At 32.9% G+C, this 15,567-nt stretch overlaps 1 pseudogene; it reads right to left on the reverse strand.

Annotated features, from left to right (window-relative positions):
• The window catches only part of LOC131036900 (sphinganine C4-monooxygenase 2-like), a 34,653-nt pseudogene that overhangs the window by 13,872 nt on the left and 5,214 nt on the right, over window positions 1–15,567 (reverse strand).

Here is a 15,567-nt window from a genome sequence, read left to right on the forward strand (position 1 = left end):
TCGCATACCCACCACTATCATTCTAGAGGACATCATCTATGTTACTCTCCCTCTTTCTCTTCCTACCTGTTGTTTCCTTCTTAAAAACATATTGCAGGTACTCTGACTCATCATGTTGCTTTGTTGACACTATTTTCCACATTTGCTCTGCTCATTAAAAAACACATTTGAGAAGAATATTGCTACAAGTTTCCTTGTTTGTCACGGTATATACACTCATGGTTCAATTTCAAACCCTATTCCTCCTATTCAATATACACACACAAATCCATCAGTCAATTTTCTTAGGAGAGCATACATGATAAACATCAAAGAGGAAGTTGCATACAAGAAATAAATTCACTTACTTGTATAGAAGTGCAGACACAGTTGTAGTGGGGTATGGAGGGAGGGAGGGAGAGAAGAAGAGAAAGAGGGATGGGGTATGGAGGAAGGGAGAAGGGGAGAGAGTGAGAGAGAGAGAGAGAGGGATGAGGTATGGAGGAATGGATAAGGGGAGAGAGGGAGGGATGGGGTATGGAGGAAGGGAGAAGGGGGAGGAGAGAGAGCGAGAGAGAGAGAGAGAGAGAGAGAGAGAGAGAGAGAGAGAGAGAGAGGCACCTTGTATGCATTTGAGAGGGGGAGACAATACACTTACATGTGTATATATATGTTTAATATATTATATATACATATATTATATATTATATGTATATAAACATATTATATATAGAATATTATAGTATACACATTATATATAGAATATCATATTATACGATAGCGTGTACGTGCTGTTTATAGTAAAGATAGTGCGTACGTGCTGTTTACACCATAAGTACCCCGTACACGCTTTTGACTATTTAGGCTTGGAAATAGGCCTAGATGACAAAGTTATGGTTCGGAAGTTTGATTTCCCTCCATTTCTCTCATTTTTGACGTGTTTTATTTTATCAACTCGGTTTATCGACTTTGTCATCATCAGGTTTACACTTCATCAAGTGGATATTTCTAAAATTGCCACCATATTTTCACCCATCTTCTGATCTTTCTAACCATATAATTTTTTTTCAGTTTGAATAACAGAACATATTATTATTGAATTTCTTTTACCAGTGTCTCCATAGTTCTCACAGACATAGGTGCACTATTTTTTGAATAAATTTTGATATAATTATCCAAATTTAAAAAACTTTATTTATTATTGTAGTGCACTTGATTCTTTACAATTTAAAAAAAATAAAATTGTATTTTCGATTTGTTTAGTGCAACTTATGCTTTGCGCACGAATAGGTACCTAATTTTCAGGATGTGCTCGATTGGAAAAATCATTAAAAAAACATAGTCAACAAAAAATTACAAAAAAATACACATATTCTATTGCTCACTCTTAGCTATCTTTATGCCAAAGGATTTGTCAAAATACTAAATCTAACTATAAATTTTTTGATGCACACGTTAGACAATATGTTATGTTTTTCAGAAAAAATCAGGGCCAGTGTTTTGTGCACGAAGGATTTGACCCCCTTAATCTTATCCAATTTTAAAAATGTTTAGTAGTTTGGAAACTAGATTCAAAGTACTAAAATATTTTTTCTTTGATTATCTTCATACCTTGAGTGGATGACTTTAAAATTTTGCCTCTAAGTTCAGGTTCACCTGATTTCAGAAAAAAAAAAGTGTCCACTTATACCCCCTTTTTGTACACCATCTTTGTGCACTTACCCAAAAGGCCAATTTTATGATTGTTATGTAACTAAGAGTCACATTAGAGATGCATTACAATATAAATTGAAATATGACCCATACTATAGTGATGTTGTTGTAAGTGTTAACAACTTAGCCCAAATTCCTGAAGCAAGCACAAACATGTTGAACATGCTACACAATATTGTAAATAGAGAAGATATAATGGTACCAAATAATGAAACTGACATAGATGAAGATGATATTGAGAATGGCACAATACACACATCATCATTTATGGCTAAGTTTCCAAACAGACATCATGAACTAGAAATCATCAAGCAAACACTGGAGCTTGATGACAACATAGATAACATTATAGATTGGCATGAGTTAAACTCATCACTGATAATTGAATACAATACTGAAGGCTTACTCGATATGGCATTTTCGACACTCCAAATGGAACTACATTACACATGTATCCATGACTTAGGGAAGTTCAAATGCACAAGTATGCACTGCACTTGATGAGATTTCATTACTAGAGATTTGGAAGACATCCAAGGTTTCAATACTTTATGTTCAATCTTATGATGCAACATCATAGCTAGGGGCTTGTAGCCATCTTCATTAAAAAAATGCAGAAGAAAACATATCGGCCACTATTGAAAAAACCTCTATGCACACTTGAAAAATCTTCTGGACACATAATTAGCTCAAGAGCTTATGCAATTTAGGTCTATGATGTGAGGGACAAGACCATATTGGAACAAGTGTCATTCTAAACTAATGAGCATGATCAATGAAATAGGGTCTCCCACTCTATTTTTCACATTAAGTGCGGTAGACACAAAGTGGCCAAATCTATAACGATTGCTCTCAAATGACACATCAGTGGCAACACAAACTAATAAACAATGCTTAGATAATGTGATTGATAGCCTCAACACCACATCATTATACCTATATCAATGATTCACAATATTTTGTGAAGAAGTCATTGAGAAACTTCTCGATGTAAAAGATTACTGGTATAGATATGAATAAAAACATCGAGGAACTACACATGTACATGAATTCCTCTAGCTCCAAAATGCACTGGACACATGGATAAACTTGATTGGGATAACAACATAGAAGTTGAACATGCAAGAACATTCTTTGACAAGTATGTTAGTGCTTGGAACCCCCACATTGCATCTCATAGGAACAACACAATATATCGAGCTCCAATAAAAGATACATTCTTGCTAGACACAACTTAAATCTTTTCTATAGAGCCATCTCAAGACTATAAAGAGATAATCAATTGTGTCCAAAGGAACACAAAATGCAAAGAGGAATATGCTTATGCAAGAAGGGGAAAAAACTAGAGTGTTGATACAAAGCTCCATGAAAAGAATATAGTGTATCTACCTTATCATGTGACAGTAATGGGAAGAAACAATATGAACCTACAAGGAATGATGATCAGCTAAACATACACAATCCAAAAATGCTTCTGATATGGAGAGCCAACATAGATTGTCAGCTAGTTATCTCACAAGCATTTGTACTAAAATACATTGTCAAGTATGCATCAAAAGTAAAGAGAGCATTTTAATCTTGTACTGATATGTTAACAAGAATATTTGTAACCCAAAAAATAGATGACCCAATTCTCACAACGTATCAAAAATTCATGGAAAATATTGTAGTAGAGTGTGATATAGGATCACAAGAAACATGTCATATGCTTCAAAATTTTCCTCTCTTTGTTCATAATCAACCTTTCACATCTTTGAATGTTGAACCAAAAGTGTTCATTCGAATAACAAGAAGAATAGGTGAAAACCAACTCTAATCTAGCTATATACATTCATACATTAATCGACCTCTAGAATTAGAAATAGTAACACTACTCAAGTTGGCAAGATCCTTCTCCTATTCTACACATTGTAAAGGATGCAAATGGAAGAGAGGGGTAAAATCAATTGTCAATGTTTTTCTAAAGTTCTACATCTCAAAAGAGGACTCTGGCCACTTTGATACATTCAGTTGGAGCAAGCTACTATTGTACAAACATTTCTAAAGCATATAAATTGACATAGGACTTACCAAGGATACAATAATTGCAAATTAAAAGCAAATGAGTTCAGCCAAATATGATGTATGGCATGTTAATCGCACCATGGAGCTGGAGGTAAGCATCGAAGAAGAAGAAGAGAGTGATATTGGGATGGACACAAGAGACACAATACACCTAAATGAATGGGAATTGTTTTCACAAATGGGCCCCTTAAAATATATCATTCTAAATGAACTTGAGATGCTTGGTAGGCATGAGTTTGATGGCAACTAGAGATGGGATCAAATTGTTGTGCCCTAGGACTTCATGAAGTTGCCACACAATTTATAAAGATGAAGGCATGTAACCAAGAAGATATTATGTCAAGCAACTTTGATGTCCCAAACTATACACTATCGAGCCAAACCAAAAACTAGCACCCACAATTATTACTAACTATAACAAACATTCCTTACAAAAACCACTACATGTGATCATTCAAGGCACAACAGGTACAGGAAAGTCTTACTTGATTTCTTGCATAAGAAAAGCACTTGAAAGTAGGAGCTCGCAACAAAAAAAGCCAGCCATTGACAATATCTCCTCTAGGGGTTGATGAATTTAACATACATGCATCAACTATACATTCAACTCTCTGGATCCCTATCAAAGAAATGCATCCACTACAAGTACAAGCATTAACAATGTTCCAAGAAGATATGAAACACATAAGATACATATTGATTGATGAAATGAGCTTCATAGGACCAAAGTTACTATTGAAAATAGACACAAGACTCTGTGAGGCCTTCCCACAACATCTATACTTTGGTGGAGAGTTTATAATATTGATTTGTGACCTTGCACAACTACCACAAGTAATAGACAAGCATGTCTACACATTGCACTCACATACTAAAACACCATGGAACCAATTTACAACTATTGTCACCTTGCAAATAATTTTTTTGTCAACAAGGTTAGACTCCAACACAAAGGCAATTTTGTCAAATGTTGCTCAACATACAAAATGCAGAAGCAACCCAAGAAGATTGGTAACTTTAAATGACAAGAATAGATAATCAACTCACATAAAGAGAAAAGGAATGATTTAACAATTCAATGCACCTATTTTCTACCAATGATTTGTTGGCAACAATGCAACAAACTAAGAGGGGGGGGAGGGTGAATCAGTTTGCACTAGAAATTCAAAACATTATTGCAACTTAAATCACAATTCAGATTTGATAATGAATAGTTAAAGCATAAAACAACACCACACACATAACACCAAGATTTTTGAGGTGGAAAACCCAATTAAGGGAAAAACCACGATGGGAACCTACCCACAATGAGATAATACCCTATTAGGAGTAAGTGAAATATTACAATGGGGAATGCACATGCATTCAGGCACACTTCCTAGAGCTCATTGCTCAAAACATGAAACCCATAAAGGCTCACTACCTTACAAGAAGTCACACTGACTTACAAAAAAATTCAAATTACATCCAAAAAAACATGAATTGATAAAATAGTATCTCAACATGCCTAAGAAAAGTTTCGGTTAAGCACATTGTTTGATCTGCTAACACACTTCTTTACAAACTCACACAACTATCGAGTGATTAGATCATTATTCGCACATATAAATACCTTTTTCTATGATCAGATACCTCTCACAATGATTATAATTCTTATTTCTACACATCATCAACGCATGAAACATAGGTCGACTTACCACATGCTACATATTAACCACACATGCTACAATAATGCATGCAGACCAAAACAATGTCAGTTAAGACATGGTTTGGACCTAAACAACCACCACAAATATGAAACACCTCTAAGACTTATTCCTCGATCATCCGAAACATGCTACAACACTAAAAACATCGTATAACACAAAGAACATCACCGGATCAAGAAGGTCTTCAATAATGCACACAACAATAAATGCATACCACCAATACGCATAGGACGTGATCTAGAAACATCCACAAACAATGTGAATCACTCTGCAACAACCACACCAACTCAAATTACTAGAATCATCATCATCTCTCTACCGAAGCTAAAGAACATCAACAAACTGACTGGCAAACTAAAAGATTCACTTGTTGACCTCCAAATCCTGAACCACTCAAACTAAGGACACATATCAATGTCCCAAACTCATTCCACACATCCACAACCAAAGATATTACAAATCTAGGGCATAGCATACAGATTTACCAAAACTATCAATACTAAACAATTGAAAAAATAATTGTGATACCGGATCACACAACTCAATCAAATCATCATGCAAACCTCTGAAACTACAGTTGAATCAACTAGAGATAAGTATCTCATAATCCATTAAACCGCATTAGCTCATCTGCAATACACAGGCTCAACCAATCTGATTGAAATAGAGAAACACATATTGACTTCACATATTTTGACATCAATGACAACATATCATCCAATATCCAACATGATTTATTTAGACATCACAACAAAAGAATGTTAAAATTATCGAATCATCAAATTGCAATAAGTATCGTAACAAGCACTAGGTCTGGAGTAGACAATGCAACTAACGATGAACTAAAAAAACATGTCCTTCTTTATAGAGGACAACACATCATGCTCACAAGCAACTTATGGACACAAGAAGGACTAGTAAATGGAGCCCTTAGTTAAGTTGTTGAAATTGTTTATAGCTCTGGTTCAAAACCACTAGATGTAGCAATGTATGTTGTAGCAAGGATCGATAATTATAGTGGGCCTCCATGGAATGAACATGACCCCAAATGTGTACCAATTATACCTGTATCACTAGGCCACCAAAGGTTGACACTGCTCACAATGGCATGGGCTATTACCACACACAAATCGCAAGGTCTAAAATTAGACAAAGCAACAGTTGTTATTGGAAAAGTAGAAATACAAGGGGTTACATTTACAACCATATCCAAAGTTAAGTCATGAAATGACCTTTGCATTCATCTATCATTCTCCTTCAAGAGATACTCCAAAATGCAAAAGAATCCATACACAATTATAAGGGTAAAAGGAGGCTCGATTGCAGCAGCTTTGTCTCTAAAAAATTAAGGTATGCAACCCTTCATCCTTTCCACCTCAGCACTCTTTTGATTTTTCATGGATGCTCAATCCCACTATTACACATTCCTCTTCTCTAGAATTCTCTTCCATGCACTCACAAATAATTACACAATTCAAGTCTCAAATTATGCATCTTACTTATTTACTAAAACTACATATTTTTATTATTGCATACAACACCTTGACCTACACATCTAATCATCTTGTTTCTTTTGTTCTACAGGCCCCCAAGATACATGGCATATATCAAAGAACGTGATATTATTGACAACTCAAATATGGAGAAAGTTATCATTGATGCATACATCATCTCTACCTCGATGATATTGAACCAAATGAATTGGAATAATGAGCATGTTGACGTGATGAGAACTTTTGATAAACTCGGGATTTATTTTTCTTTTGATTTAGTGCTAAATTTTGTGTGTGATCTTTTGTGGTTGTGATTTGTGGGATCATTGTGCCTTGAGTTTGAGTGTGTTTGATGTTTTCATTTAATTCATATACATGATGTTTAATTGTCATGTATTTTCTTTTAGGTAGTTTGTTGGGTGTATTCTATTGTTTATTAGTGCTTATGGCCAATGCTTCTACATGCTAATATTTAAACATTATCTAATATGTTGTGTTCATAATTAATATCATCTATTTTTTCATTACTTGTGATAGGGTTCTAGTTTTGGTTGTTTAATTGTTTTGGCAAGAATGATTATGGCAGTGGAAGTGCATTGGGAAGTGGTTTAACTTTTCCTGACGATGGTTGTATTATAAACCAAACTTGTTTTTGACCCAAGGGTGTGCAAGGGAGTGTAGGTTTTATCTAGTTTAATGAAGAGTTCCCTAAATGCAAATTTTGGCAACATAGTTGTATAATATTCCTATGATTTCTACTTTAAGATTTTATAATTTAGATGTTTATTTAATATAAACAAATACCATTCTCTCACCATAACATGGTATACCCATGTAATATGTATAGTTAATCATTAAATGATGTCATATTACTAATGAATTGGATTATGGATTCTTTCTTACAAGAATTTTGTTTGAATTATACTATTACTGCAAACAAGTGGGCAGATGTCTAGGAACACTTATTCTGTATTGTTCACTTTTCAAAAGTAAATGCATGTGAAAAAGAAAAAAAAAATTGCAAATAGAAAAAATGTGTTCAATATTACAAGCTTTCTTAGGGTGAGAGTAATATCCATCTAAAATACATAAAAACACATTTCTTAGCATGAAATATTTCACTACAAATTAAACCAAAATTTACTATGCAATATATCCTTAGAAATAACTTTATTACATGAACTTTGAGCTTAGGAACACTTGTTATCTATGGGTCATAAGCAAGTACATAAGTTCATATCTAACTAAGACAACCAAGGAGAAGGAAAGCTACAAAAATATCAACATGCTAGGCACTAGATGTGTCAATGTGCCTAGCAGATGAGATGCTCGAATATAATGAATTCTTTACTAGGCCATGGTTAAGTTCATATTGTCTAAATTGCATCCTTGGGATCTTACAGATCAATATACAGTGCAAAAAATATACATCTTTCACAAAGTGAACAAAATAAAGAATGGAAATCACCATCCTATGATCAATGAGCACATATAAAGAAATATTTAATAATGAAATTCAACATATATTATAGTACATTGACATTATGTAATGGCTCATTATAGTCAAAATAATATAATGTTAAGATACAAAGACATTATCTAATTGTGGTTACAAGTAAAAATAGTTCAATGTTTGTATGTCATGGTAAGAAACATTGAAATTTTGAGTGATTAGCCAATAAGGAAAAACAAAAATTAAGTTCTTAAGCAAGAGTACAGTATGCACTATTACTCTATAGTATATATATTGTTTGCAATGTGTACATGAATGGAGACAAGCCAATTTACATCATTTTCTTTTTAGTAGGATGCTCATGAGAAACACAAATTGATAAATAAGAATTTTAGAGGTGGTTTATTTTCAAATTCATCTATCCACATTGGCTCAACTATGACCCATCCATGGATTGCTTCCACATAATTACTTTATGGAGTAATACTGATGAATAGATTGCCTTAAATTTTTTATTATTAAGGAGTCTGAGTTTAAGGATGTGATTGTAGGGTAAATGCATAAAGTTGGGTCCCAATCCCATGGAAGTCCGCTGGTTGGGAAAAGAGCCCGCTAGAAACGAGTGCCCGATTTTTACAAATTGGGCACCCGTTTAGCTTTGGGTGCCTGAGCCAGTAAGAAACGAGCGCCCGTTTCTTTCAAATCGGGCGCTCGATTTGAAAAAAATGGGCGCCCGTTTTTTAAATGTATTTATTTATTTATTTTAAACCATTTTCCATCATTTTCACTGTTTGGAAAATGGGTAGACATTTCTGAGGAGCGCGGGTACCTGTTTTTTTCACCCCAGCTGACCCCCCAGACCATTTTTACCTCCTTCTAGGTATTTAGTTTTATGTTTTATATTTTGTTTTATTTATTTTTATTCTTTTTCATAAAAAAATGTTAATGTATTGTTATTTTTTATTTTTTATGTTTTAAAGTTTGAAAATCATCTTTTATTTTATTTTATTTCATGTTTAAAATAGTTTTTAGTTTGTAAATATTGCAAAAAACATGAATAGTAAAAACCATAGGAAAAAAACAAAAAACAAAAACGTAAACGAACAATAAACATTAGACACAAAAAAAGACAATAAACCCTGAATAGAAAAATGAACACTAAACCCTAAATAGAAAAAAAATGAACGATAAACCATAAAAAATAAACGAACAACATACCCTAAAAACTTAACAAACAATAAACCCTAGATGAAAATCAACAATAAACCCCCCTTCTCTCACACACACACATGTACACGTTACCATCTTTGTCATTATGCTCTCTCTCTCTCTCTCAATCTCTCATTATCCCCTCTCTTTCTCACACACACACATTACCCCCCTCTCTCTCTCTCTCTCTCACACACACATTATCCCCCTCCCTTTCTTTCACACGTTATGCTCTCTCTATCATTACCTACTCTCCCTCTCTCTCTCTCTCTCTATTTTAATATGCATAAAAGTTTGAATGTTTAAATTTATATTTCTAAATGTTGTATTTAATTATAGGATTCTTTTGTAAAAGTTAGATGTTTAATTTATGTTTAAATTGAACTTTAAAATGATAATGAATATGAATATGTTTTTTTGTGTGTGTGAAAAATAGTGTTCTTAAATTTGATAATACTCTAACTATCACTATTAATCCTCACTACTTCCTAACTTAGCCCAATCATGAAAGAGGATATCAATATCCTCAAAATAATATTTAACATATGTAATTCTAAACTCCTCAAACAACGATAATATATTCAAAAGATATGAATCCCAAGTGGTCATGTTTAGAAGGTGATTAATACCATGTAGACTAAATCAATTGGGTTTATGGAATTGGTGATAATAATCTAAAATAATAAAAAACATTTAAAATGGATATTAGGTCTTGATAGGATTAGTACTTGAAGAATGAGACAAGCCTCTAAATTGTCAAAACATGCAAGACCTATGATATAATAAATTTCCTCTTAAGTATCACCATCGAAGGGTATGTGATCTTCATCTACAAAGGGAATGAAACAATCTACAATAGGATCCTCTAGGAATGGAGAGATATGAGGGTCTCCATGGATCTCCTAAAGTCTATTCCAAAGTGTGTGGGGGAATTCAATATCCAATGCAATACACATAGAATCATGATCTTGATACTAGATCAAATCACTCCTACATGGTCAATGATGTTACACCAAGATTATATAATTTCTAGTGTTTCTAGTTTAAGTATGACTCCATACATAAAAGGAAAATGATTACACCACCTAAAACTTATCAAGATACTATTTAACAAAAGAATCATAGTTATCCCTTTCTAATTTTACCACAAAAGGATGAATAGAGAAACCTATGATACCTCCTCAAATAAAAACTTAAAAGATCAATAAAATCAATACATATCAAACATATCAAACAAATTCATCTCATGTACGGCGGTCATTTTCAAGTACCAAGATGTCCAAGTAAATGACTAGAATGTGAAATCACAAAAAATAAAATATAAAATACAAGGGAATATTCTATAAAATAATTGTGTGATCTATGAAGATTTATGAACCACCTTTTCAATGCCACATGAAGCATGAAAAAATATGCTCTCTATCAAAAGTTATGAGGCTTTAAATTTACATAGCTTGATTTAAGTTAAGAGGACAATAAATCACACTAGTGGCAGATTTAATAAAAATAAGAATCAAATATAGATCAATATTGGAATCACATTTTGTGGGTTACGACTTTGAACAAGAAAATACCAATATAAAATTGAATATAAAAAAATACAGTTTTTTTTTGTTTTAACTCCTCCAAGAGTAGAGAACCTACTATTTATTCAAGCTTCAACTTAGTGTAGTACTACTAGTTGCGATCACTAAATCATCCAATAATTATAGAAAAGAACACAACAAAGTAGTACATGTATTGACAAGTTCATAGATATAACTTATGACTTTAACTTATGATTATTTTTATGATTTTGATGGAACTTATACTAATTCATCTTTAGATGTTAAAAAGTATTGTTTGAGTTGCATGGGCATTATGATGTTTTATTTTGTAGAATTTTTCTTATACTTTGATTTAAGTGGATGATATTTCTTAAATGCTGCTTATTATTACCCACCTATTAATAATATTATAGATCTATGTGAGTTTGCTTTTTTTATATTTAAGTTGCTAAATTGTATTTAATTATAAGTTTTTTTGGAAGGTGAAATGTAAATTAAATAGTTTGTAATTGTAAATTTTCATGTTTGTAATTGTAATTATAAATTTTTATGTTTGTATATATATGAAGATTATTTTCACATAATGGATGAGTTTGAGATAGATGAGCTATTAGGTCTAGCACCACCTCCACCTCCACCTCTACCCGATCAATTGAGATAGACAATTAGGATGAATATTGATGCTTTGATTAGATATATTAATACTATTAGGCATGAGCCTCATCCACCTCCTCAGTTGTTACGCCTTGCAAATAGTATGCAAGGCATTGTACACTATGTGCAGGCATTAGATAGCGAGCTAGATAGCTATCATAGTTGGCATGAGGGATTGCGTGCATTTTATGTTGATGGCCTCACATACAAACAAGTTAATGAATTAAAAATAACAAAATTGGATTTAAAAAATATTTTGTGAAGAGATAGATTTGAAGAAGCCACAGATCTCTATTCGATGGTGTAGGCACTCGGGCATTGCTAGCCACTTTTGGGAGCAGTGGTGGATGGTCTTTGACCATCCACCACACTCCAATCATGAGGTCCTGATGTATTTTTTGAAGAAATTATGGGTCGAATTTGAATTGGGAAAATAGCCCAATTACTTTGATATTAGATCATTTTAGGGGGTTGGGAGAGGCATGCCCTAGGATAGGCCAGGAGAAAAATTAGTGACAGGGTTAGAAACCATGTCCGTGATGATCCATTGGTTCCTCTTCCATCACTAGTTGTTCCAACACCTGCCCATCATCGAGCAATGGATTCTTCTCTAGGTTCATTAAGTGCCCTGTCGGGCAATTTGGTATAGCAGTTGCGCAAGGTGAGGGCTACCCCCAGCTTAGCACATGTTTGCACGAGCTGTGGGGATGTATGTACGGGTCCATAGAGTGAGGTTGCCCCTGAAGGAGATGGTGATTTTGATGATGCTGATGCTACCCATGGTGGTTATGATGATGCCGAGGAGGCTGCACATGCTGATGCCATCTCTTCATATATTGATCTCCTGTGGGCAGACGATGATCAGCCTACAGAGGTACAAATTTATTTATATAATTTACAGTACAATATTAAATTCCTTATATATACACATATGAACCATAACATGAGTCAATTTTTTCTGAACAGGGGATGGATCATACCACGTCATTGAGGAACCGACATCATGTTACCTCAATACCTAGAGATGTTGGTGCCCCATTTACGGTAAGCACTTTCATCTAGATACATTGTATTGATATGTAAATTTAAAATAAACAATAAATTTTTTAATGTTTATGATGTACATATGATATGTTTTTTCAATTTTGTAGGGTGCTTCGTGTAGCACTGAGGTGGGTAGTTCTTCACGTGACCCGTGGACCACTGAGGCTCAGCCTCATATACCACTAGTATGTTTTTCATCCATTAATTTGAAGTGTTTATATGCTTACTAATTTATGTACAACTTTAATTCATGTTCGTTATTTTTTGCAATTGTAGGCTTCTGGATTGTTTGATGGTGCATCACATGTATTCCTTTGACCATCAGTTACTTTGCCTGCATCACATGTATGCTTTTATGTGATAATCTTGTAGTCTATATATATACTTTATAATTTATGTATATATACAAGTTTGATTCATGCTTTATATATGTTGTTCAGGTTGATGCCACTACTAGTATTGGTATGGCTATGGGATTGAGCCAAATACAACCATCAAGATTATCATTTGAGGTGATGATTAGAAAAATAATTTCTAATTTGATTATACTGTGTACCTAGCTTTTATAGGGATTATCAAAATTGATGTACAATGTTTTTTTTTGCAGGACTTGACTATGACCACTTTTCTTATTCATGATAGTGGACCTCCACGTACCAGTGAGGGCATCATAGAGCACGGTCGTATGGTAATTTATTTTAAATTTTTAGTATTTAATTACTTTATAAGTGAATTATGCAAGTAACTTCTTCTCATGTTAAATATTCTTCTCATTTAAAATCTTTTAATAATGTATAGGAGGGTGCAGACACTGATACTGCACAGGAGGGTGGAGTCACTAATACTGCATAAGAGGATGGAAACACTGATACTACACAGACACAGGATGGTGCATCTCAGGACCACGTGTAGCGGGATGATTCATCTCAGCCACCTTCACATGGAGTGAAGAGGACTGCAGATGAGATGCACGCGAGTTCTTAGATTGTATATTTTAGATCATGTCATGTTATTGTATTGTGGACTTTTTATGATGACACTTGTTATGTTTTCCTTGGACTTTTTATTATGTGATTATATATAGGACTCATTGTTATGTGATTATATATAGGACTTTTTATTATGTCATTTCCTTTCTATTATGATATCAGGTCGTGTTATGTGATTTGGCATACTCTAGTGATTATATATGTGATACACTATTTTGTTATTATGTTACTTGGACTTTTTTTAATGTCATTTCCTTGTTATTATTTTTTAAAGACTTGTTATTATGTCATCAGGAATTGTTATGTGATTGTATATAGGACATTTTATTTATGACTTGTTATGTGATCTATTTATGACTTTATATTTTAACATTGTGATTGATCATCTTATAGTGCAACAGTTTATAATTCAATAAAATAATTATCCCAATGTACAATAACATCCTATTCTTAAAATAATAATAAAATCTTTGAACTCACAATTAATATATGAAGAGATTACGATAAAATAAATATATCATAAAAAATTAGAATTCAATTGTAACACAATTACAATGTGCACAAAATAGCATTAAGAAGAAGATAACTAATACAATGTTGTTTATGAAACCAAAATTGTATCAAATGTAGACAAATACAATGTTAAAGGGACAAAGAAAAACAATTATCATGATTAAATATAAAAGAGTTCACACAAGTAACACAAACTTACATGCATATAAATTTGATATGAAAAATATAAAAGGATTATTAATTATAAATTAATCTCATAGAGGAATCCAATAGATTGATGGAACTAAGGTTAACCAGATTATTAGGAAGGTTTGAAGAACATTATTCAATGATTTGAAAGGAAGTAGACATAGATTCTTTCTTGTCAATTTCTTTTCGATATGCATAATTTTTTTGACCTTTTGAAGGGTTGGAATAAGTAAAGGAAGCCCTGCTATATGGAATAATTACATTGAAAGATGGTAGGTGAACATTGCAACCTCGTTTTCCATTATATAATTAATTTATATAGCTATAACAAAGCCAATGGGCAAGGAGTGTGTAACAACCTCTAATGCAAAATGTGTAATAGAGTAAGAGTTACAAACATAGTATTGACTTTCCTCTTAAGTTGACCACACTACTTTGCTAGTGTATTGAAGGTTTATAAGTGCGGATAGTAATGGTATGAAAAGAATGGATTTCATGGTACTAAAATAAAAAAGCACACTATAAATATAGATTTGTCATACAATGATGAATATAGAGTTGTCATATTTAAGACATAATTCTATCTTTGAACTTACAATTAATCTATGAAGAGATTACGATAAAATAAATATATCATAAAAAATTAGAATTTAATTGTAATACAATAACAATGTGCACAAAATAACATTAAGAAGAAGATAACTAATACAATGTTGTTTATGAAACCAAAATTGTATCAAATGTAGACAAATACAATGTTAAAGGGACAAAGAAAAACAATTATCATGATTTTATATTAAAAAGTTCACACAAGTAACACAAACTTACATGCATATAAATTTGATTCAACCTAAGGTACCATCTGCATCCTCTCTCTTTTGCAATGCGTCTATGATTTCCTCATGCTCTTCTACTGAAAGTGTCCACAATACCTTATTAGCAGGTCTACCTTTGTATCTTTCTAATTTGAAGTTTGTTACCACCACCAAATGAGAATAGTGTATAATCTTC

This window comes from Cryptomeria japonica, chromosome 8, assembly GCF_030272615.1.
Source record: "Cryptomeria japonica chromosome 8, Sugi_1.0, whole genome shotgun sequence".
NCBI lineage: Eukaryota > Viridiplantae > Streptophyta > Pinopsida > Cupressales > Cupressaceae > Cryptomeria > Cryptomeria japonica.